At 42.5% G+C, this 25,044-nt stretch overlaps 1 protein-coding gene across 1 annotated transcript in view; it reads right to left on the reverse strand.

The window, feature by feature from the left end:
• MAPK10 (mitogen-activated protein kinase 10) overlaps window positions 1-25,044 on the reverse strand; it is a 456,407-nt gene that overhangs the window by 377,025 nt on the left and 54,338 nt on the right. The window contains exon 2 of the mRNA XM_062199183.1: window positions 6,614-6,709. The gene's annotated coding sequence lies outside the window, so the exon portion shown is untranslated. The remainder of the gene's footprint in view (window positions 1-6,613; window positions 6,710-25,044) is intronic.

Genomic DNA, 25,044 nt, shown 5'->3' on the forward strand with positions numbered 1-25,044 from the left:
CAACTGGAGAGGCCTCAAGTGCAAAGCTGATCCCAATCTCCTAGGAACAGGCCTGCCTTAGTATCCCTGAGACAGTCAGTGATAAGCTCGAAGCAGTCCATGGAAAGTGTGGCCTACGCTAAAATGCAAGGCAGCAGCTGTGTCCCTTGGTCAATTACATTACCTATAGTTGGAGATTTTGCAACCACATTGTAGTGGTTGACAATGATATCAAGATTCTGCGCCAGCGCCGTGGCTCACTAGGCTAATCCTCCACCTTGCGGTGCCGGCACACCGGGTTCTAGTCCCGGTCAGGGCACCGATCCTGTCCCGGTTGCCCCTCTTCCAGACCAGCTCTCTGCTGTGGCCAGGGAGTGCAGTGGAAGATGGCCCAAGTGCTTGGGCCCTGCACCCCATGGGAGACCAGGAGAAGCACCTGGCTCCTGCCTTCGGATCAGCATGGTGTGCCAGCTGCAGCACACCGGCCGCGGCAGCCATTGGAGGGTGAACCAACGGCAAAAGGAAGAACTTTCTCCTCTCTGTCTCTCTCTCTCTCTCACTGTCCACTCTGCCTGTCAAAAAAAAAAAAAAAAAAAAAGATTCTGCAACAAAGAAGATACAACCAAGACTAAGGAGGCAGCTAAATAGGGTATCAAATAATTATTATTGAATCAAAGCAAGATTTACAACAAATCATTAGCAACAAAATGGAGGAATCTGGAAAACATCATGCTGAGTGGAATAGGCCAGTCCCAAGGGACAAATATTGTATGTTCTCTCTGATCAATGACAACTAACTGAGCACCTAAAAGGAAGCCTATAGAAGTGAAACGGACACTATGAGAAACAATGTCTTGATCAACCCTTGTTCTGACTGCTGAGGAACAACTTACTATTTTATTCTTTTTTTTTTTTTTTTTTTTTTTTTTTTTTTTTTGACAGGCAGAGTGGACAGTGAGAGAGAGAGACAGAGAGAAAGGTCTTCCTTTGCCGTTGGTTCACCCTCCAATGGCCGCCGTGGTTGGCGCGCTGCATCCGGCACACCGCGCTGATCCGATGGCAGGAGCCAGGCGCTTATCCTGGTCCCCATGGGGTGCAGGGCCCAAGGACTTGGGCCATCCTCCACTGCACTCCCTGGCCACAGCAGAGAGCTGGCCTGGAAGAGGGGCAACCGGGACAGAATCCGGTGCCCCGACCGGGACTAGAACCCGGTGTGCCGGTGCCGCTAGGCGGAGGATTAGCCTAGTGAGCCACGGCGGCGCCGGCCTATTTTATTCTTTTAGGTATTTTCTAGTTCTAATTAATACCATTGGTTAAACTCTTTAATTAACACACAATTATTCATAGGTGTTTAAATTTAACTGAAAATTGATCCCTGTTAAAAATAAGAGTTGGAAAAAAAGAGGAAGGAGAAGTACAGTTCGGCACATGCTCACTTGGACCTACCCCTAATGGTAGAGCTAGAAACATGGCAGGGGATTCCAACTCAATCCCATCAAGGTGGCAGGTACCAATGCCATCTCACTAGTTAAAGTGATCAGTTTAAGTTTATAATTCATCATAAAGATAGGATTAAGTGTCAAAGGGGTCATATAAACAAGACCCCAGTGTCTGCTAATAATAACTGATAGAATTTAAAAGGAGAGAATTATCCAACCTGGGAAGTGGGATACACAGGAGACTCATAGAATGGCCGATGTCCTAAACAGCTCTCTGTTCTCAGAATCAGCCCTGATTCAGATCCAGGTAAAAAGCCCATGAAAATTTCTCAGACATGGAAAGCCAAGACACTGTGGCAAAAAGAAAAAACAAAATTACTTAAATGAAAGATCTCTGTGAGATTCCAGCTGAAAGAATGGGTTATCAAAGAAGGAAGTACCTTTCTCTGAAGGGAGGAGAGAACTTCCACTTTGATTATGGCCTTGTCTAAATAAGGCTGGAGTTTGTGAACTCAAGAGGCTTCCATAGCCTTGGCAGCTCATGACAAGCGCCTCGGGTGATTACTGACATCATAAATAAGAGTATCAATTGTTAAATCAACAACGGGAGTCACTGTGCACTTACTCCCCGTGTAGGATCTCTGTCCTTAATGTGTTGCACTATGTGAATTAACGGTATAACTAGTACTCAAACAGTACCTTATACTTTGTGCTTCTGTGTGGGTGCAGTCTGTTGAAATCTTTACTTAGTATATACTAAGTTAATCTGCTGTATATAAAGATAATTGAAAATGAATCTTGATGAAGAATGGGATGGGAGAAGGAGTAGGATATGGGATGGTTTGCAGGTGGGAAGGTGGTTATGGCGGGGGGAAACACTAATCCAAAAGTTTTACTTTCAAAATATATATTTATTAAATAAAAGTTTAAAAAAAGTTTCTTACAGTTTATTGATCCTGGTTTCTCTCCGGGCTATTGGGTACAAGATTTACAGCCATCGCCAAAATTTTTAAGATACAACCTGCCTAGTTACCTTCTTCTCCCCCTTCCACTGCTCTGAATTATGTTTGTTTACATTCCCAAAGTAAAACTTATCACTACAGCATACCTAACACCAAAACCCAGTGTAATGGTCATGTTGTCATGGTGTCAGGTTCAACTTGTAAGGCACCTATAATCTGTTATGAACTCCTCATATCAGAGCCCACATTAGCTATTTCATCTATCTATCATTTGAATTCCTATGTAAGTTTTAGGAATCAAGATCTGGACTGGGTGCTTAATAACTCTAGGAGTATGTATCTGAGTGATATGGGAATATTTGAAACAGAATAGCGAAGGAATTGATATCAGTGGATACTTTCAAATTTTTTCTTGCAATTAATAATCCCTGTAAAAATTACACCCTAAAGCTGAATACACAGATTGTTTTTTTAAAGATTTATTTATTTGAAAGTCAGAGTTAGAGAGAAGGAAAGCTAGAGAGAGAGAGAGGTCTTCCATCCGCTGGTTTACTCCCCAATTGGCCGCAACAGCTGGAGCTGCACTGATCCGAAGCCAGGAGCCAAGAGCTTCTTCCAGGTCTCCCACATGGGTGCAGGGGCCCAAGGATTTGGGCCACCTTCTACTGCTTTCCCAGACCATATCAGAGTGCTGGATCAGAAGTGGAGCTGCTAGGACTCAAGCCAGTGCCCATATGGGATGTTGGCGTTGCAGGTGGTAACTTTACCCACTATGCCATAGCGCCAGCTCCTGAATGCACAGATTCTAAGGCTGTTTTCTTGGACTCCAGGCTTTCGTCACTTTTGATTCTTGACTGACTCATTTAATTAATGCTAATGAACTCACCAATGCCTACTGTTTAATGCCATATTCAGATCATTTATTAGCTATGATGATTTCTCAGTTTTATGTACTCTACAGAAGGCAGTTTATCACTATTGAATCCTCTTCTCATGGTCTCTTTACATTCAATTTTAAAGTTGAGTTCTGGAAATTAGATTCTAAACCCATTTTAAGCCCATTTTAAAATGAAAAGAAGTAAAAATAGTTCAGAGAAACTTGGTCTGTAAGCAGAGAAGAGACAATCCACAGAAATCATGCCTCGCAGCATGGGAGAGTATCTTGAAAGAAAAGCAACCACATGACCCAGATATTGAAATTCTTGGCTTCAAATTCTATCCCAAAAGCTAGAAGTATAAGCTATACAGGGCCCTGATTTGCAGACAGGCAACTGAAGCAAACCACTATACATATGTTCACTACCCTTGAATACAGAAATGAGGACAGTGATATTACCAGCTTAATGGAAAGAAGTGAGAAAATCCCATGATCCCAGGAGTTTGGCATGATTCCTGGCCCATAGTGAACACTCATTCAATATTAGCAGGTAGCAGTAGCTTACTCAATTGTTTATTATCTACCATCACCATTTACAAACACTGAGCTCCATGTCTCAGATTGGATGATTCTTGCCCTAGATCTTTCCTATTTCAAGCACTCTGGTTCAATACCAGCTGCTATGGGCACTTGAGGAATGAACCATGGACAGGAGATATCACTCCTCTTTGCTCTATCTCTCTCGGTCTTTTAAATAAATTAATAAAAATGTATATCATAAAAAAGTATGAATTTCAATAAATTTTTGTACTAACATAAACATTTTTAATTCCCTTTTTCCATGAACTTTCTGAAGTACCCTCATATTGATAGTCAGTTAACCTCATTCAACTCCTCACAAAGGACAATTGTAATGTTTCTTTTTTGAAAAGATTTATTTGAAAGTCAGAGTTACAGAAAGAGAGGGAGAGAGAGAGAGACATCTTCCACCCTCTGGTTCACTCCCCAGACAGCCACAACAGCCAGGGCTAGGCCAGGCCAAAGCAAGGAGGTTCTTCTGGGTCTCCCACATGGGTGCAGGGGTCCAACACTTGGGCCATCTTCCACTGATTTCACAGGCTATTAGCAGGAAGCTGGATCAGAAGTAGAGCAGCAGGACTCAAACCAGGACTCATTTAGGATGCCATTGTCGCAGGCGGCAGCTTTACCAGCTATACCATAATGCTGGCATCTGTAATGCTTCTTATAGGGCTAAAAAATTGCATAGCACATCTTGAGCATTTTCTGCTTCAGATAAACTAAAAATAAAAATACAAGTTTCAAATAGCCCAGGAACTAAAAATGATGCAGCTACTATCCATGAAGTAAGTTCATTTTGCTCTATTTAACAAAACATACCCTTTATGAGCCACAGAAATGCTTCACACTGGGGCCAGTATTGTGGGCAGTGGATTAACCCACTGCTTTTGATGCCAGTATCACGTATCAGAGTTGGAGTTTGAGTCCTGGTTGTTCTTGCTAATGTGTCTTGGAAGGCAGTGGATGATGGACCAACTCCCTGCCACCCATGAGAGAGACTGGAATGAAGTTCCTGATTTCTGCCTTCAGCTTAGTCCAGTCCTACCTTGCAGGGTCTTAGTCCACCCGTACAGGATGGACTGGGTCCGAGGAAAGGTGAGTGCACCGCCCGCCCGTTCCCCAGCCTCCTGATCCCAGAGACAGTCAGACGCAGCAGGGAGCCAAGTCTAGTAGCAAGGACTCATTTACTTTGTGTGTAACAGAACCTTTTATAGCACAAAACTGCAGTCATTGGGGCAGGGCTAAGGACCAACCAATCACTTAAAAAATCACCTTACGGGGGGATTTCTATGGGACTAGCCATATGTCTATACACTTGTTACTAGTTTTGTTACCTCCCCTGATGTTGCACAGCCAATTAGTTTCAGTGGTAAACAACTTTGGATTCCGCCCATCTTACTTCCTCTGGGCTCCATCTTATTTGCCCCTCTCACAGGGCCCGCTGCAGAGGAGGCCGCCGGCATCATTGTCGGCAGCCTGGTCCCTCTCCGTCTGGTTCCCAACAGTCCTCTTGCTGGGGGTAGGGGGGATGTGGTGCCCGAGCGAGCTGCTCCAGGATCCACTCCCCCTCCTCGCATGACAGCAGCTTGTTCATGGCCGGCCCTGGGCACAGCAGCATCATGGCAGCAGCTGTGCACACACTCCAGCCCACAGTCCCACTCCTCCAGTGCCTGCAGGCTGTAGATGAAGTCCTCCTGCAGGCGTTGCAGCCAGTCCTGCGCCTCCTAGAGCTAGGTGCGCTCCATGTTGACCCCTCCTTGGCACAACCCGGCCCAGGGGCCGGAGCCGCCGCCGCTGCGCACCCCGCGGGGTCGCTGTCCACCATGGTGGTGGCCGGGGCCACGTGCACGCGCCAGGTCCCTCCCTGCGGTGCCATCCCTGGGACACCCGCCAGCTGGCTCCGCAGGCCCTGGCTGGGGTTAGTTCACCGGCTCGGCTCCGCGTGGCTCCATTCGGCGCAGCTCGGGCAGGGGCACCTGGGGGCAGCTGTGCATGCAGAGCCCCCAGGCCTGGCCTAGCCACGCTATGGCCGCGCTCATGCCCTGCACTACCTGTTGCAGCCACTTAGGGAGTGAACCAGAGGATGGAAATTGTCCCTTTGTCTCTCACTCTGTCTCTGTTGCTCTGCCTTTCAAATAAACAAAGCTTTATTTTAAAAAAAAATGAAATTCAAAAAAAATTCAATTAATTAAAATAACTAAAAATGTCCCTGTGTTATTCATAATTTAAATCTTCTCTTATGTTTCTAGTTTGTTATATTGTCTCCATCCACAAACTGATGAGTGTTTTGAAGACAAGAATACCATCTTTTACATTTTATGTGCTTGGTACTTACTAAGTTAGGGCTGACTTGAAGACAGCAACTTCTCTGGAAAAATCTTCACCAATTTGTGAAGACACTGTTGGATCATAATGATATATTTCTTATAGTAGAATTCTTGGGCAGCCCGACAGATCACATTTATTAGAAACACTTATCCTAACACTCAATGAAAACTCACTATGTGCTAGGCATTGCCAGACCTCAGACTCTGGATAGAGAACCCTGGTTTTATCAGTGTGACATGAGCATCCCTCACGCTGCATGATTACTAATTCTTCCTTTACATGCTCTTGAAAGCAATGAGACTCCAATTGAAAATGAGCACCCAACAAAGAAAGGCGCCAGAACTCTGGCTAGCAGCATCACTTTACACTGAATTGTTCTTAGCACAGATCTTAAGATTAAAACCTTTCATTAAAGCATTTGTGTCTGGCAAATGGCAGCTTGTACTTACCAGATGCTGTGGTCCGTGACTATGCCGATTCAGGAGTGAAACCCTTGTTACAACAGCGAGGGCTGTCAATGATGTCGATGACAGGAGACAATTAAACTAAGCAGAGAAAAGTCAGGTTAACTCTTAGGTTATTTTTTGCCTCATAACTTCAGAATTATAAATCTTTTGAGAGTCAGTTGAGTTCTGTGAAAAACTGTAAAGCAGTATTATTACACAGTAGAGCTTTTGTTAACTATGAGCAAAAGAGTATTATGTATCTCCAATGCTTTGTTCTTGTCTATAATAAAATAAATCTTTAAAAAAAAATAGCTCAGCCAGTGCTGTGGTTCACTTGGTTAATCCTCCACATGCGGTGCCAGAATCTCATATGGGCGCCAGGTTCTAGTCCCGGTTGCTCCTCTTCCAGTCCAGCTCTATGCTGTGGCCCAGGAGGGCAGTGGAGGATGGCCAAGGTGCTTGGGCGCCTGCACCCACATGGGAGACCAGGAGGAAGCACCTGGCTCCTGGCTTCAGATCAGCACAGCACAGCGCCAGCCATGGTGGCCATTTGGGGAGTGAACCAATGGAAAGAAGACCTTTCTCTTTGTCTCTTTCTCTCACTACCAATAACTCTACCTGTCAAATAAAAAAAAATAATTCATTTATTTGAAAGACAGAGTTACAGAGAGAGGTAGAGATAGAGAGAGAGGTCTTCCATCCGCTGGTTCACTCCCCAGATGGCCACATCAGCCGGAGCTGCACCAATCCGAAGCCAGGAGCCAGGAGCTTCTTCCGGGTCTCCCATGTGGGTGCAGGGACCCAAGGACTTGGGCCATCTTTTACTGCTATCCCAGGCCATAGCAGAGAGCTGGATCAGAAGAGGAATAGCCAAAACTAGAAACTGCACCCATATGGGATGCTGGCACTTCAGGCCAGAGCTTTAATCCAATGCACCACAGCACTGGCCCCTATAATGAACTATTATAATCAACAGAAAATAGATGGCCCTCAGGCTTTTATTGGGGGTAGAATATTCGTGTTATGTATGTTTTCCAATAGGAAGAGCTATAGAGCTGATACCATTACAGAGTTATTTATTCCCATACAAAATACAGTTCATATCAGGAGTTACCTGACCCATGTCTCACAAAAGACGGTCAGAAGATACAGAAAAATGATAAAATTTCAAAGCAACCTTGCAAATGAAAACATAAAGACAATCCAATGTGAGAATCTTGAGAAATTTAGAGTAGCTATGGGATTGAATGAAGCTAGGCAGAGAAATATGAGGTTATTTTTAGAAGTTCATGAAAAATGAAATTATATGTAAGTTTATTTTGGTGCAAAAAAATTTGAAATCCATTCATAATGTTTTTATAATATCTATTTCCCATGCACTTTTTGAAGACTGCTTTTATGTATCCAATTGCATCTCATAGCAGTATAATGCAGTAGTCCCAAATATGCATTCTAGATCAGACCTCACAAGATAATTTTGGTGAAATAAAAGCATGTTTCTTTTCTGTAAAACATGGATAATAACAGTACCACTGTTAAAGACTAAATTGTGTCACTCCAAAACTGTTATATTGAATCCCTAATCAGCAGTATTCCTGAATTTGGTGATAGAGCCCTTAAAGAGATAATGAACATTTGGATTTCCTCTTTTGAAAAATGTCTATTGAGTACATGGCCCATCTCTTGAGTGGGTTGTTCGTTTTGTTGTTGTGTAGTTTCTTGATCTCTTTGTAGATTCTGGTTATTAATCCTTTATCTGTTGCATAGTTTCCAAATATTTTTTCCCATTCCAATGGTTGCCTCTTCACTCGCCTGACTGTTTCTTTTGCAGTACAGAAACTTCTCAATTTGATGCAATCCTGAGTGTTAATTTTGGCTTTGACTGCCTGTGTCTCTGAGGTCTTTTCCAAGAAGTCTTTGCCAATGCCGATATCTTGCAGTATTTCTCCAATGTTCTCTAATAATTTGATGGTGTTGGGTCATAGATTTAGATCTCTAATCCATGTTGAGTGGATTTTTGTGTAAGGTGAAAGGTAGGGGTCTTGCTTCATGCTTCTGCATGTGGAAATCCAGTTTTCCCAGCACCATTTGTTGAATAGACTGTCTTTGCTCCAGGAAATGGTTTTAGGTCCTTGATCAAATATAAGTTGGCTGTTGATGTTTGGGTTGATTTCTGGTGTTTCTATTCTGTTCCATTGGTCTATCCATCTGTTTCTGTACCAGTACCATGCTGTTTTGATTACAACTGCCCTGTAGTATGTCCTGAAATCTGGTATTGTGATGTCTCCAGCTTTGTTTTTGTTGTACAAAATTGCTTTAGCTATTTGAGGTCTCCTGTGTTTCCATATGAATTTCAGCATCATTTTTTCTAGATCTGAGAAGAATGTCTTTGGTATCTTGATTGGTATCGCATTGAATCTATAAATTGCTTTTGGGAGAATGGATATTTTGATGATGTTGATTCTTCCAATCCATGAGCATGGAAGACTTTCCATTTTTTGGTATCCATTATTTGGAAATCCAAATGGCTAACAGGCACATGAAAAAATGTTCAAGATCACTAGCAATCAGGGAAATGCAAATCAAAACCACAATGAGGTTTCACCTCACTCCAGTGAGAATGGCTCACATTCAGAAATCTACCAACAACAGATGCTTGAGAGGATATGGGGAAAAGGGGACACTAACCCACTGTTGGTGGGAATGCAAACTGGTTAAGCCACTATGGAAGTCAGTCTGGAGATTCCTCAGGAACCTGAATATAACCCTACCATACAACCCAGGCATCCCACTCCTTGGAATTTACCCAAAGGAAATTAAATTGGCAAACAAAAAAGCAGTCTGCACATTAATGTTTATTGCAGCTCAATTCACAATAGCTAAGACCTGGAATCAACCCAAATGCCCATCAACAGTAGACTGGATAAAGAAATTATGGGATATGTACTTTACAGAATACTATACAGCAGTAAAAAACAATGAAATCCAGTCATTTGCAACAAGATGGAGGAATCTGGAAAACATTATGCTGAGTGAAATAAGCCAGTCCCAAGGGGAAAAATATCATATGTTCCCCCTGATCGGTAACAACTAACCGAGCACCAAAAAGGAAACCTGCTGAAGTGAAATGAACACTATGAGAAATGGTGACTTGATCAGCCCTCGTCCTGACTGTTGATCAACAACTTAATACTTTATCCCTCCTAGTATTTTTTTTTGTTTTTTCTACTTAATACTAATGGTTGAATTCTGTAATTAATACACAGTTATTCTGAAGTGTTGAAACTTAACTGAAAAGTGATCCCAGTTAAATATAAGAGTGGGAATAAGAGAGGGAAGAGATGTACAATTTGGGACATGCTCAAGCTGACTTAACCCTAAATGGAGAGTTAGAAACATACCAGGGGATTCCAATTCAATCCCGTCAAGGCGGCATGTACCAATGACATCTCAGTAGTCAAAGTGATCAGTTTAAGTTCACAATTGATCATAATGATAGGACTAAGAGTCAAAGGGATCACATCAACAAGACTAGTGTCTGAAAATACTAACCGATAGAATAAAAAAGGGAGAGAATGATCCAACATGGGAAGTGGAATACACAGCAGACTCATAGAATGGCAGATGTCCTAAACAGCACTCTGGCCTCAGAAATCAGCCCTTAAGGCATTCGGATATGGCTGAAGAGCCCATGAGAGTATTTCAAGCATAGAAAGCCAAGACACTGTGGCAAAAAAAAAAAACCTAAATGAAAGATCTCTGCGAGTGAGATCCCAGTGGAAAGAATAGGTCATCAAAGAAGGAGGTACCTTTCTCTGAAGGGAGGAGAGAACTTCCACTTTCACTATGACCTTGTCTAATTATGATCAGAGTCGGTGAACTCAAAAAGCTTCCATAGCCTTGGGAACTCATGACAAGAGCCTAGGGTGATTACTGACGCCATAAACAAGAGTGTCAATTTGTTAAGTCAACAACAGGAGTCACTGTGCACTTACTCCTCATGTAGGATCTCTGTCCTAAATGTACTGTACATTGTGATTTAATGCTATAACTAGTACTCCAACAATATTTTACACGTTGTGTTTCTATGTGGGTGCAAACTGTTGAAATCTTTACTTAATATATACTAAACTGATCTTCTATATATAAAGAGAATTGAAAATGAATCTTGATGTGAATGGAAGGGGAGAGGGAGCGGGAAAGGGGAGGGTTGTGGGTGGGAGGAAAGTTATGGGGGGGAAGCCATTGTAATCCATAAGCTGTATTTTGGAAATTTATATTCATTAAATAAAAGTTAATAAAAAAAAGAAAGAGATAATGAACATTAACCAAGGTCATAAGGATAGGAGGTAGGAACCTAACTCAAGAGGACTGATCTCCTTACAATAAAAGGAAGAAAATCTTGTGAAAACACACTGAGTTGTCTGCAAGCCAAGCAGAGGGGACTCACTAGATACCAACAGTGTAAGTACTTTGGTCTTAGACTTACAGCTTCCCGAAATTTCTATTATGCAAGCCATACAGTTCATGGTATTCTGTATGGCAGCTCAAGCAGACTAATACAACAACCTTCAGGGGATATTGTGGTAAGAATCCAACACATTAGTGTCTATAGGGCCTGGCAGGTGATAAACACTCAATGAAAACTAGTTCCTGTCATTGTTATCACTTCATAAACAGAGACCATGTGGAAACATGTACAAGGATGACTTCTAACACCCTCATCATTCCTCCCAAAATTACATTGGGAAAATTAGCCAGGTAGGATGAAGTTCCTGCTTCAGATGACAAGGGCCAAGTTGGAACATGTTTTAAGAGGAACAAGATCTGGTGCATGAAGCCACCTCAATGTACATATCCCTCATTCAGATGGCATTTACCCTGAATTGAATCCTTGGCTTTTCACTCCCCAGATGGCTGCAACAGCCAGGGCTAGGCTAGGCCTAAGTCAGGAGCCAGGAGCTTCTTCCAGTTCTCCCATGTAAATATAGGGGCCCAAACACTTGGGTCATCTCCTACTGCTTTTCCCAGGCACATTACCAGGGAGATGGATTGGAAGTGAAGCAGCCAAGAATCGAACTGACGCCCATATGGAATTCCTGCATCGCAGGCAGTGGCTTAACCCCTACACTACAACACTGGCCTCAAGCCCATATTCTTAAATTTCCACCAATGTAGGCCATTTCTTAAATGCACTTATTTCTGCTTACAACTCAAAATAATCCTTGAATAACATGCTGAAAGCTACAGCCAGGATCTAGTTATTCAGTGCCAGGCATTTAACCCCAGAAACTGCATTCTGATGGAGTTGTACAAGAGTGCTTTGACGTCTTCTGTTTCCTATCCACTTACAGATGATCTGAGATTGTTTAAACTCACCCTTTGTGAGGCCACCCTGGGTTTCCAGTACACTCAAGGCTGGACCTGCTACCCCGTGCAGACAGCTTCTACTCACTGGCCTTTCCCAAACCCCTCAATTTCTCCCTTCAGGACTTTTCTTGCCTGGGGGGGTCTTATTCTATAATAGTCTCCCTTTTCCTGGGATAATGACAAAATCATTGTTTTGGTTCATTTTCCACTGCTTTAAAAAAATTCTGGAGACTGGGTAATGTAGAAAGAAAAGAGGTTTATTCAGCTAACAGTTTTGGAGCCTGGAAGACCCAGATCTGGCAGCCCCATTGATTATCCCTTTGTGAGGACTTCATGGTAGATGGCCTCCTGGTGGAAGCATATGAAAGAGATTCTATGGTGAGACAGGAAGGTGGGGTGAGGGGCAGCCTTGCTCTTTTGTTAACAATCTCTGTCTCAGGAACCAACTGGCATCCCTTGTGAACTATGTGAATCCCTTCCAAGGACAGCATCCCCAATGGCCTGGTAACCTCACACAAAGACACACTTCTTGAAGGTTCCACCATCTCCCGACATCACGACACCAAGGACCACGCTTCTGACACATGAACCCGTGAGGGTACACACTCACACCATATCCAAACCATAGTAGATATGGCTGACCCCAATGGGTGAGAAGTAATAAATGCATTTGGTATATAAATGCTAACATTTATTAATCTTTTTGCCCATACAGTAGGTTGCACCTATTTGTGTGACACTCAATAGTTGCTCAATAGGTACAGCCAAATAAAAAACACCTTTCCTGAAATGTGTTCTAAAATGTAGAAATTTTATTACAGAGCTCCCTTTCCTTCCAATGACCTTATTACATCATGAAGCAATCCTTTTCTCTGAATATACTACAGCTATGTCAGTAAACCATCAAGCCCCAAAAATACGCTGCACAGGCTGCCTCTAATGCATATAAATAAACTATTAATCATTTCAAACCACTAACTCCCTCTAGTACAGTAATCTACACACAAGGCACACTCAATAAATGTTGGAGATTATGATTAATAGCAGGAACATTAAAGGCACATAGTAGTCAATAAATACTTGTTAAATAACTTGATTTAATAGCAAATTGAGAGTATACACCAAACAAAACACAACTGAGGGATATTTTTAATCTAGAGAATTATTTCCTCAATGTGTGTGTTTGCCATTTCTAAATCACCAATATGTTGTTTCCCTTTGAAACCATACACGTTTTTTAAATTTGTCTACTGGGGCTGGCATTGTGGTGCAGTGGGTTAAGCTACCGTTGGGACTCCCACATCCCATATGAGAATGCCAGCTTGAGGCCTGGCTGGCTACTTCACTACCAATCCAGCTGAGTGGCAGCAGATAATGGCTCAATACTTGAGTTCCTGCCACCCATGTGAGAGGCTTCCAGTTTCCACCTGGCACAGCCATTTGAGGAATGCATCAGCAGATGGAAGATTTCTCTCCTGCTTGCTCATTCTCTCTCTCTCTCTCTCTCTCTCTCTCTCTCTTTCAAATTAATAAAATAAGCCTTTTAAAATAGTTGTGTACTTTTTCTAGTGTTATAAAAAGTATTCAGAGCCAGTATATGGTATAACAACTTAGGCCATCGTCTGCAACGCTGGCATCCCATATGGAAACTGGTTCAGTCCCAGCCGTTCCACTTCCAATCCAGCTCCCTGCTAATGTGCCTGGGAAAGCAATGGAAAATGACCCCAAGTCATTTGCGGCCCTACTACCCATGTGGAAGACCACGATGGAATTCTAGGTTCCTGGCTTCAGCCTGGCACAGCCCTAGCCATTACAGCCATTTGAAAAGTGAAACAGTGGATGGAAGATCTCTCTCTCCCCTCACCCTCACTCTAACTCTGCCTTTCAAATAAACAAATAATTCTTTTTTTAAAAAAAAGTGTTCTGTTTTCCTACACCAATCACAGAAAAATGAATGTTGGTGTCTATTTTTCTAAGTATTATAATATAATATCAAATAATAGATTACTTAGAACCAGGTAGTAAACAAAACATTCACTTTGGATTATTAAGGAACTAGTATCTCCTGTTGTCAAAATTTTTATGTTAACCACAGGAACTTCTACTGATGGCCCTTGTCATTAATCTACAAATCCAGATTATGATGGTGCCCCAAAAGGATGAATGAGAAACTACATTAAAGTAGCTCCAAAATATCCAGTTTTTATGTATGCAAGGTTATCATTGAGTGAAATAACTCTATGTGTATGTATTTAATTATTTGGGCAAAGAAGTTCCAATTCTCCGGGCCACTGCACCAATTCCTAACACCCTTTTTTTAAATTTGTTTCTTGATTAACAAGCACATAACTCACTTTCACATTGTTTTGGGTTAGTGTCTGCATTCACATTTATTTTCTTATATCTAATAGCAATGAATTATATATTCTCTACAAAACGTTTTAAATTACTCAGATTTAAAGGGAAATGTATGACAAGGTAAACCTTTCTAACTCATTTATCTTAACCAATCCCAATCACTATTATATTTGAATAATTCTTGAAATAATGTTTTCATTTTCAGCTCTGTGTATGAATGAAATCGCAAGTTTGAAAAAACAAAAAGAAATTGTAACTTTGTAAACAAAGTAGAAGCAAGCAAAAAAGAAAACTGTTTTTTAGTTTTATCCAAAGAATATCAGTGTTCCTATGTAGTAACTGAAAAATATTTGTACTCATTTCAAATTTTGAGAAATAGACACCTCTAAATACTTCAATCTTTACTGGACAGTATATAGTTATCTTCTGTTTATTCTCACCAAGATCAAATCACAGACCCTACCATGACAGCCAGGCAATAGAAAGAAATGCATTCTGATTTGTTCTTTCTGCAATTTAAGATAAACAGATTTTTTCCTTTCATATGTAAAAAGTGGAGTGGAAGAATTTAAAAAAAAAAGGATCCCCAATTTGCTTTCATCTTTTCTGCAATTATAGTCATTTATTTTTAGAATTCATTGTCTACTAGACATTGGACTAGAACATAAAAGTGAATAAATGAAATATGGTCCCTCCCCTTAAGGAGTTCAAAGTCCAATACAAGAGAAAAACCCATAAAAATAATTGCAGTCTTATTTGATAAGGGGTAACAACTACTATCTAATGAATGTCAAGTGCATGCCCAGTTCTGTGCTAGGTGTTCTGCAATTATTATTTCACTTTTTCCCACAATAACAAAAAACAATGACTAAAAGAAATACTTTATTATCTGGATAGCATAGATGAAGACATCACTGATGAGGATATGAGGAAGTTTAGGTGTCTTGTCCACAGTCGCACAGCTCAAAATGAGAAAAGCACAAAGCTGAGATTTAAAGCCTTATGGAGGACTGCAGAGCCATTGGCGCAAACAATTGAGTATACTGCATCCAGGGGGAGGAATAACAGTACGGGGTGCTGTGAGATGTAGTAAAAGCAAAGAGGGAGCAGAGGAGCCACACTTCCCTTTTGGTTGGAACAGTCTCTTTCACACATATTTACCTAGCGTCCTTACACATATTTAATAGTGCCCTTACCCACACACAAGAGTCTCACATGGATGGTAAAGCATGGAGTCATCCTCTTCAAGGAGAGGGTAGTAACTGACCCTGTATCTTGAAAGGGAAGTAGGAGTTTGCCAGCCGGAACATGGGGGGTTCAGGGAAGAAGGAGACTGCTCCACACAGAGCAAGACAAAGCACAAATGCAAGGAAATACAGAGCACAGCACAGTAAGGGAGGGCCTGGGCACTGGAGCAGAACGGCTGTGGGCAGATCTTAGCCTACCACTAACTGGCTACCAATATTCTCGACACACAGCCAGTGTGAGCTTGTTAAAACATATCTGAGATCATGTGCTTCCTGAGATGAAGTCTCATCAGTGGCTTCCTACTGCTCATTGAATAAAGCCGGAATCCCTTGTTGTGGCTTACACGGGATCTGGTTTTGCTCATCCCCATTCTGTGCCACCATCACTACCACTCCCCATCGTGGTCATTGCACTCCAGCCTCACTCTCTCCTCTCTGGCCAGTATTCCATGATTCCCTGACAGAGGGCCTTTCTTGCCTAAGTAGTCCTCACAATCCCAAGCCCCACTACATTATCTGTCACATTACTCTGTTTCCCTTATAACTTAGCTAGTCAATTAGCTGGGTTTTTTTTTTTTTACATCATTTGTGTATTTATCACTCTGAAATTAGAGCATCAGCCCTTGAGGACAAGAATCTTGTCTGCAAAGGCCAAAGCTATATTGCTCCCTTCAACAAAGAAACCCACAGCATAGAGATATTTTATAAATTTTAGCTAAACAAATGAATTAAGTGTTGGGGACCATACTAAAGACTACTTGCGTTTCTATAGATAGAAGCAGAGAGCAATGCCTAACTCATGGGAATGACTCCTTAATGTTAAATTAGCACGCAGTAGGTGACCAAGGGAGACATGCTCTTGATGGCAGAATCTTCCTTGTACTTTGACTCCTTTGACACCAGCTAAGGACCTAGATATTGAAATAAGAAGACAATGGGAATGGGTGTTGGTATGGTGGTTAAGTTGTCACCCGGGATGCCTGCATCCCATACTGGAGTGCCCAGTTCAAGTCTTAGCTACTCTGCTTCTGACACAGCTTCCTGCTAATGCACGTGCTGAAAAGGCAGCAGATGGTGCCTCAACTGTTTGGATTCCTGCCCACCCACATGGAAAACCCAGATTGAGTTCTAGGCTCCTGGCTCCTACAGGGCCCAGCTATGGCTGTTGCAGGCATTTGGGAGTGAGCCAGTGAATGGAACACTTATTCATTCATTCATTCTCTCTCTCTCTTTCAGACACAATGAGAGATTAAATTTAAAAGTTAAAAATGGCTACATCTCAGGCTGCTATGAGACTAATATAAAATCTCAAAATAGTTTGTTTCTGTTTTACAAAGTAAATAATAACACTTTTAAGCCTTTTCTACGCTAACATCCTTGGCTGCACTGGTAAGCCATCAAGGACATGATTATATTTAGTGTACTACAAAGTACAATATTTTAAACACCTTCTAAAGTAAGTTTCAAAACATGCTGGCAGATGTACAAATAGGTGAAAAGTTTTAAGAATATGATACACAGGGCTGGTGCTGTGCGTAGCGGGTAAAGCCACCACCTGCAGTGCCAGCATCCATATGGGCACCAGTTCGAGTCCCAGCTGCTCCACTTCTGATCTAGCTCTCTGCTATGGCCTAGGAAAGCAGTAGAAAATGGCCCAAGTCCTTGGGCCCCTGCACCCATATGGGAGACCCAGAAGAAGCTCCTGGTTCCTGGCTTTGGATTGGTGCAGCTCCACCATTACAGCAATTGGAGAGTGAACCAATGGACGGGAGATCGATCTCTCTCTCTCTCTCTCTCTCTCTCTGCCTCTCCTTCTCCCTCTCTGTAACTCTGACTTTCAAATAAAGAAAGAAATCTTTAAAAAAAAAAAAAAAGAATATATGATACACAAGAGGGTATATGAAATGCAACTTGCAGTGTTATCAAGAAAAAAGTCTATTAAGATAATGAAAACTGGAAAATCTGAGCAAACAGGAATTATACCAGGAAGCAAAACACATTAAGAAAAGCATACGATTTTTTTAATGAATGTTAATTCTTTCCTCAGCCTTTGTTGTTATTTGCTAATGTATCTCATGGCAATTAGAAACTTAAGTTTATTTTCTCATTAGCTTCACTTGTTCCCACTGGCAGGCATCAATTCCTTTCTTTCCTAGATGCTCGCTTCAGAAATATACAGGACTAAAATGAACATGGTGTTTATATTCCCTGTTATGGTACTGACATACATTAGCATCACAATAAAAATCAAAATACCTTAGGGTACAATGTATATTATCTGCAGAAGCAATTATAGGTGGGGGAAAAGGCCTTCTGGGACGATGACAACCTAAGAATTTTCCATATATTTTTAATATAGATATTTCTATTAAAAAAAAAAAACAGATGATGGGCTGGCACTGTGGTAAAGCCACCTGCAGTGCTGGCATCCCATATGGGCACCAGTTCGAGCCCCGGCTGCTTCTTCTCCAATCCAGCTCTCTGCTATGAACTGGGAAAGCAGTACAAGATGGCCCAAATCCTTGCAGATATCTTAGTATCTTCCCTCTAGGAACTTAGACAGATTTTTGGTTTCAATTCCACTCCTTACTTCAGGTTCCTGTTGATGCAGATCTTAGGAGGTAGGGGTGATGCCTCAAGTAATTGGCTCCTGTCACTCACATGGGGGACCTGGACTGGGATCCCAGCTCCTGGCTCTGACCCCTGGCCTGGGTCTATAGTGGGCATTTGGGGAGTGGACCAGTGAATATGAGTTTTATCTCTCCCTCTCTTCTCTATGTCTTTTTTAAGTTAAAAAAAAAAAAAGATTTTTAGTAAGATTACAAAGTGACTTAAAGAGTATCTGTGTCATACTATACTCCAAAAATGTGCTTCGCAATGTTGGCACCCCATTTGTATTTAATAATAAGGGAATTTCACCCACAGAAAGAAGCAGAGAGAACTTACAAGCATTTGAACTACAACATTTCTGAAAAAGCTTTCAATAGAAAATCAGTGCATGAGAATGGTCAAGAAAAAAAACAGGATTCAGACAGAGGAGAATGGGGGTAAATTGGTGGCTTTGACTGAAGCACTGAAGACACAACAGATGGAAAATTCCAAGGTGGGGCCAGCACTGTGGCATAGAAGGCTAAGCCTGTGCCTGCAATGCCCACATCCCATATGGGTGCAGGTTCCAGTCCTGGTACTCCAATTCCTACCCAGCTCCCTGCTAATGTGCTTGAGAAAGCAGTGGAGGAGGGCCTGAGTGCTTGGGCCCCTGCATCAACATGGGAGACCCAGGTGAAGCTCCTAGCTCCTGGCTTGTGTCTGGCCCAGACCCAGCCATTGAGAGAGCGAACCAGGCCAAAGTCAGGAACCAGGAGCTTCTTTGGGTCTCACATGTGGCTACAGGGTCCCAAATACTTGGGCAATTTTCCGCTGCTTTTCCAAGCCATTAGTAGGAGCTGGATAGAAAGTGGAGCAGCCAGGACTTGAACTGGCATCGTATGGGATGCCAGCATCTCAGGCAGAAGCTTTACCCACTATGCCACAATGCTGGCTCTGAGATACAATTTTCAAAGAAAATATCTAGAAATCAATTTTATGATTTTAAAAGTTTTATTCACCAGGGAGATTTACTGCATTTCACCAGTTCTAGGACTCAGTTCTTTCACATTTAACATCTGTGAAATTCAATGTGTCTTATACTTGATGGCTTAATTACCAATATTTTGTTAGTATACCTTAAATATGTCGTACATTTACAATAGATGATGTGGTAGCCAGCATCAAAATGGCTCCCAAAGACCCCTAGACCCTCATGTTTACAGCCTTGCACAGTCACCTCCCACACTGTACCAGTGTCTGTGTGACCAAGAGAATATGGTAGGAGTGATAGTGCATCGCTCTCCAGATCTGTCATTAAAGACACTGCTGCTTTTTCTCGCTCTCTTGCTCTCCTACTTTCTCAACCCCCTGGGAGCAGTGCCTATGCTATGAATGACCCTATGGATGGTTCACATAGAAGGGAACTGAAGGCTTTTGTTGACAGCCAGAGAGAAACGAAAGCCTCTTGCCAACAAGTCAGCCATCTTGGAAGCAGATTGTCCCACCCCCACCAAAACATCAGGTGACTGCAGCTGTCAGCTCAGAGAGTCTGAGCCAAATCCACACTGTGCTGCTCCAAGACTCCTGATCCTCAGAAACCGTATATAATAAATATTTGTTATTTAAGCTAGTAATTTGGGCATAATTTGTCATACAGCAATAGATAACTACTGTGTGAGATGGTCTCTTAGAGTCAAGGAAACATAATGAAGGAGGATTTATTTAAAGAGACCCTTTAAAGTACTATGAGTCCATCCCCACCAACACTGAAGAGAGATGCCCATCATCTCAAATCTACAAAAGGGGCTTCAGTGGGATAGTCAGAAAGGGTAAGATGGGACCACTGTAGTCGTAGTCGGGGATGCAAAGTGAACTGGAAGAGGACTGCAGCACTATGGGTGCCAGAATGAAAAGCACCCCTACTCCGGAGGATGGAGGAGTAACAAGGATTACAGAGACTGGAACCAGGCACTAAGCAGTGACTCAAATGCCCAACAAATAACATCAAGCTCAAGTTTCCTAGCCTCCCTTCCTAAGCTCAGAGTGACCTTGCCTTTGCCTGGATTGAGGCAGTGGTACAGCGGGCCTACCAGATTCTAATCTTCAGACTCATGAAGTCATTTGCTTCTGCAGTAGGTAACACCTTGATGATCAGTATCCTCTCAAAGGGTCTTACTTCAGGAGAATTTCAGATCTGGGGCAGAATGCAATGACCACCTGCATGGAAAACCTGATGCCAACTGAAGCCCACCTGGCCATCAGGAAACTCCCTAAAGAGTATATCACTGACCAATCAAACAGAGGCCACAATTATAAAATTGCTTGGCTCTACACACCCTGAGGTTGAATGAGAAATGCTCACTTAATAGATCCATGGGTTATGTCACTGCTTTCCAGCAAGAATCGTTTTAAGTTCTGTATATGTAAGCTTTGTGTTGTTGTATCAAAGCAAGTCAATACAGAGTAATTGAAATATAACTAAAAAATGGTTCAAAAATTTTATTAATACAAATGCCTGTTAGTTCACATAACATAAATAAATCTTTTACAATAAATGCTTTAAATTTGCTTTTGAAAAAAGGGTACAGATATTTTCAGAATTGTTAAATAATTCAGATGAAGTATAATATTCATTGTGTTCTGTGTGTATATTCTTTTACTAAAAAAAATTTCTTTTAATTCAGTGATTTTTAAAGGATTAGTTCAAAATGTAAGGAAGGGGGCCGACACTGTGGCATAGCAGGTAAAGCCGCCACCTGCAGTGCCAGCATCCCATATCAGTACCAGTTCAAGTCCCGGCTGCTCCACTTCCAATCCAGCTCTCTGCTGTGGCCTGGGAAAGCAGTGGAAGATGGCCCAAGTGCTTGGGCCCCTGCATCCTCATGGAAGACCCAGAAGAAGCTCCTGGCTCCTGGCTCCTGGCTCCTGGCTCCTGGCTCCAAAGAGGCTCAGCTCTGGCCATTTTGGCCATTTGGTGAGTGAACCAGTAGATGGCAGACCTCTCTCTCCCTCTCTCTCTCTCTCTCTCTCTCTCTCTCTCTCTTTCTGCCTCTACCTCTCTGTAGCTCTGCCTTTCAAATAAATAAATAAATATTTTTTAAAAAGGAAGCTGTAAATAGGAGAGAGAAATAGAAAGGATGCTATGCAAGAGAATATGTTCTTTTACTTTACTTTAAGATTTATTTTTATTTATTTGAAAAACAGAGTTACAGAGAGAGGTAGAGACAGAGAGAGACAGAGAGGTCTTCCATCCACTGTTCACTCCACAAATGGCCACAATGGCTGGAGCTGAGCTGATCTGAAGTCAGGAGCTAGGAGCTTCTTCCCGATCTCCTACACAGGTGCAGAGGCCCAAGGACTTAGGCCATCTTCAACTGCTTTCCCAGGCCATAGCAGAGAGCTGGATCAGAAGTGGAGCAGCCGGTCTTTGCTGTACACAATGGGACACTTAAAATGCAACCACTGAATATGCTAAAAATAAAGGGGTGGGCAACGATTTACTAAGCAAATGGAAACTGAAGGATAGCAAGGGTAGGAATTCGAATGCCAAAGTAGATTTCAAGCCCAAAGTAAAAGGCAGAAACAGAATTTAGAGCTATAAAACAGCCTCTGAAAGGGAAACCATATCTAACATTACTTGCAAGATAAATGCAAATTAACTCTACTGAGTTGCTCTCCCCCCCTCCCCCCAAGATTGATTTATTTGGAATTCAGAGCTAGAGAAGGAGAGAAAAAGAGATCTTCCATCTGCTGGTTCACTTTTCAGATGGCTACAATGGCTGGGACTGGGCCAGGCCAAAGCTAGGATCTTCCTTCAGGTCTTCCATGTGAGTAGCAGGGGCGCAGGCACTTGGGCCATCTTCCACTGCTTTCCCCAGGCCTCACTGAGTTTGGGTAGGCAAAAAAAAAAAAAAAAGAAAGAAAGAAATGGAGCAGCCGGGACTAGAACTAGTCCTGCTACAGGCTGGTGCTTTAACCCTCTGTGCCACAGCACTGGCCCAAAGAGAATATTTTCTTGATAAGAAAGATTAAGGAAAGAGAATTTGTGAATGAAGAAAGACATGTGTACAAAATTCTTTTCCTAAAGTTGAAGGACTGCATTACATTGAATTGAGAAAGAAAAAATAGGACAAATAACTGAGGGAATATAAGAACATTGTAGAAGGTTGGTGGAAGTTGAATGTTGTGAGAGATTAGGTTGGCTGAGATTAGAAGAAAACTAGAGAATCTTGGCTTGGATTTTCAACTCTCCAAGTGAGGAATTTAGCCTCTATTCTCTCTCCTGCCCTAGTGATTCCTGAAACATCTCTCCTGCCCACTTTAACTCTTGGACTTCCTAATTTGGTTCATCTGCTCCAAAATACAGCAAATCCATTTCCAAGTAATGCAACTCCTTCGACATCAAATTTCTCCAGACAAGGCCACCCACAGTCCCCTGGATAAGAGCAGATCAAACCTCTTCCCCGAGGCTCCACCACCCGCTGGATCCCCACAGCCAGGATCCCAGGACCTCCTAAACCCCTGGCAGATGAAAATGCTATGTCCCTGTCTAGCACGTAACAGTAATAGAAGATGAGACCTTTACCCAAATGCCAAAGAGCTGTCATTGTTGATCTCTTAGCGGGAAATGTGGAGGTCACCTGGGCACCTGGCAGTAAGGAAGTCCCTAGTGAAAATCCCCAGCAATAAAGAAATCACTAGTGAGGAAAAGCCCCCTAGGCAGCAGCAATCTGCCTCAAATATATATTTCCCAGATTATAAACCATGCTGCAGCCCTTGTCAACCTCTAGCTGCCCTATCCAGCTGCTCCCCTGCAGATGCAGCCCCAGCTATTCCTGATTGCCTGCTGCTCCCTTGCAATGTATTTAATAAATCTAACTCTGCTCACTCCTCTCTGACTGCTGGTGAATCTTTCACCAGCCGTGATGCTGGCCTCAATTGGTGGCTTTCCACTATATTTAGCACATAAGTACTCTATAAATGTCGGGGAAGTAAGAAACATCCACAGAAAGTAGATGCCTAGTTTTGGGTTTTTTGTTTTTTTACTTTTTCAACTCATTTCATTTTTTCAAGAAAAGATGCTAAAGGTGCATTAAACGATCAAAAGTGGTTTCCAAGTCAATGAGAACTCTCTATGTCACTTTTTTAATGATGCAACTGTTATGGTTTACCATAAGCCAAAATTTAATATTTTGGGTTCTTGCCATTTACTTAGGTAAGGATTCTAAGTACCGGCCCATACCAAACAGACAACATGGTAAAGTTAAGGATTTATTTGGAAAGTGAGAGGAATACACAAGGATGTGAGGGCTTTATTAAGCAAAAGCAGGTCAGGAAGAATAAATGAGAGGTTCCATACCAACCTTTTCCAGGGAGCAGCCTAGAGATTACAAGCGAGAGTACACATGGGCGGGAAAGCAGAGGGCAGTGAGAAAGAGCAAGCACAAGAACCAGCAAAACCCAGCCTTCCCAGCACGTTCCAGCCTCTTGTCCACTTCCAAAAAGGGAGTGGTTATGTAGTCTGATTGACAGGTGAGTGGATACAGGTGAGATCACATAGGGGCAGGGAGGTGTGGCCTCCAGCTCATGAGCCTAATTCTATCTCCCTGATAAGTCCCATATCACAACTGCCACCATTGGTAGCTCAGGGTCTAGGGCCCTCCTTTTCTCTCGCTGCCCATGGCTGCCCCTTTGAAATTCCACTCATATCCCCATGGGTCAAAATTACTCCTTCTTTGTCTGTATCAAAATCTTTCTTCCTTCAGAGCCCCTAGAAAGTAGTCTCTGAGCTGCTTAAATAGGGACCTTGGTCTCCTTTATTTCTTAATCCACAACACCTATCTAAGTGCTACTCCAAATCAGGTGTCTGAATATTTAAAGAAAGGGAAGAAGGAAAAATGGAAGAGGAAGAAGAGGTTTAAAATACCTCACCCCTTGGGGCCAGCACTGTGGCCTAGCAGGTAAAGCCACCCACCTGCAGTGCCAGCATTCCATATGGGCACCAGTTTCAGTCTTGGCTGCTCTACTTCCAATCCAGCTCTCTGCTATGGCCTAGGAAAGCAGTAGAAGATGGTCCAAGCCTTTGGGCCCCTGCACTGACATGGGAGACCAGAAGAAACTCCTGGCTCCTGGCTTCATATAGGCTCAGCTCTGGCCATTGTGGCTATCTGGGGAGTGAACCAGCAGATAGAAGATCTCTCTCTCTCTCTCTGCCTCTGCCTCTGCCTCTCTGTAGCTCTGCCTTTCAAATAAATAAATAAATCTTTTTAAAAAAATACTTTGCTCCAAGATTAGAAAAACAGATTGCACAATGTTCTCTATTGTACACTGGCAGCTTAAAAGAGTTGCACTGGCCAGCGCCGTGTCTTAACAGGCTAATCCTCCGCCTTGCGGCACCAGCACACCGGGTTCTAGTCCCGGTCGGGGCGCCGGATTCTATCCCGGTTGCCCCTCTTCCATGCCAGCTCTCTGCTATGGCCCAGGAAGGCAGTGGAGGATGGCCCAAGTGCTTGGGCCCTGCACCTCCATGGGAGACCAGGAGAAGCACCTGGCTCCTGGCTTCAGATCAGCGCGATGCGCCAGCGGCAGCGGCCATTGGAGGGTGAACCAACGGCAAAAAGGAAGACCTTTTTCTTTGTCTCTCTCTCTCACTATCCACTCTGCCTGTCAAAAAAAAAAAAAAAAGAAGAAAAAAAAAAACTGTTAAGCCCGGTGGTTCCTCCTTTCCTTGGTTAAGATGAGGTTGGGGTGGAAAAAAATTTTTTTAAATAAAAAAATAAAGAGTTGCACTAACTTATGTAAATAAATCTTTCATATTTCTCCCTCAAATATGCTGAAAATATTATATTCTTTTTTTTTTTTTTTTTTTTT

Source organism: Lepus europaeus, chromosome 8, assembly GCF_033115175.1.
Source record: "Lepus europaeus isolate LE1 chromosome 8, mLepTim1.pri, whole genome shotgun sequence".
NCBI lineage: Eukaryota > Metazoa > Chordata > Mammalia > Lagomorpha > Leporidae > Lepus > Lepus europaeus.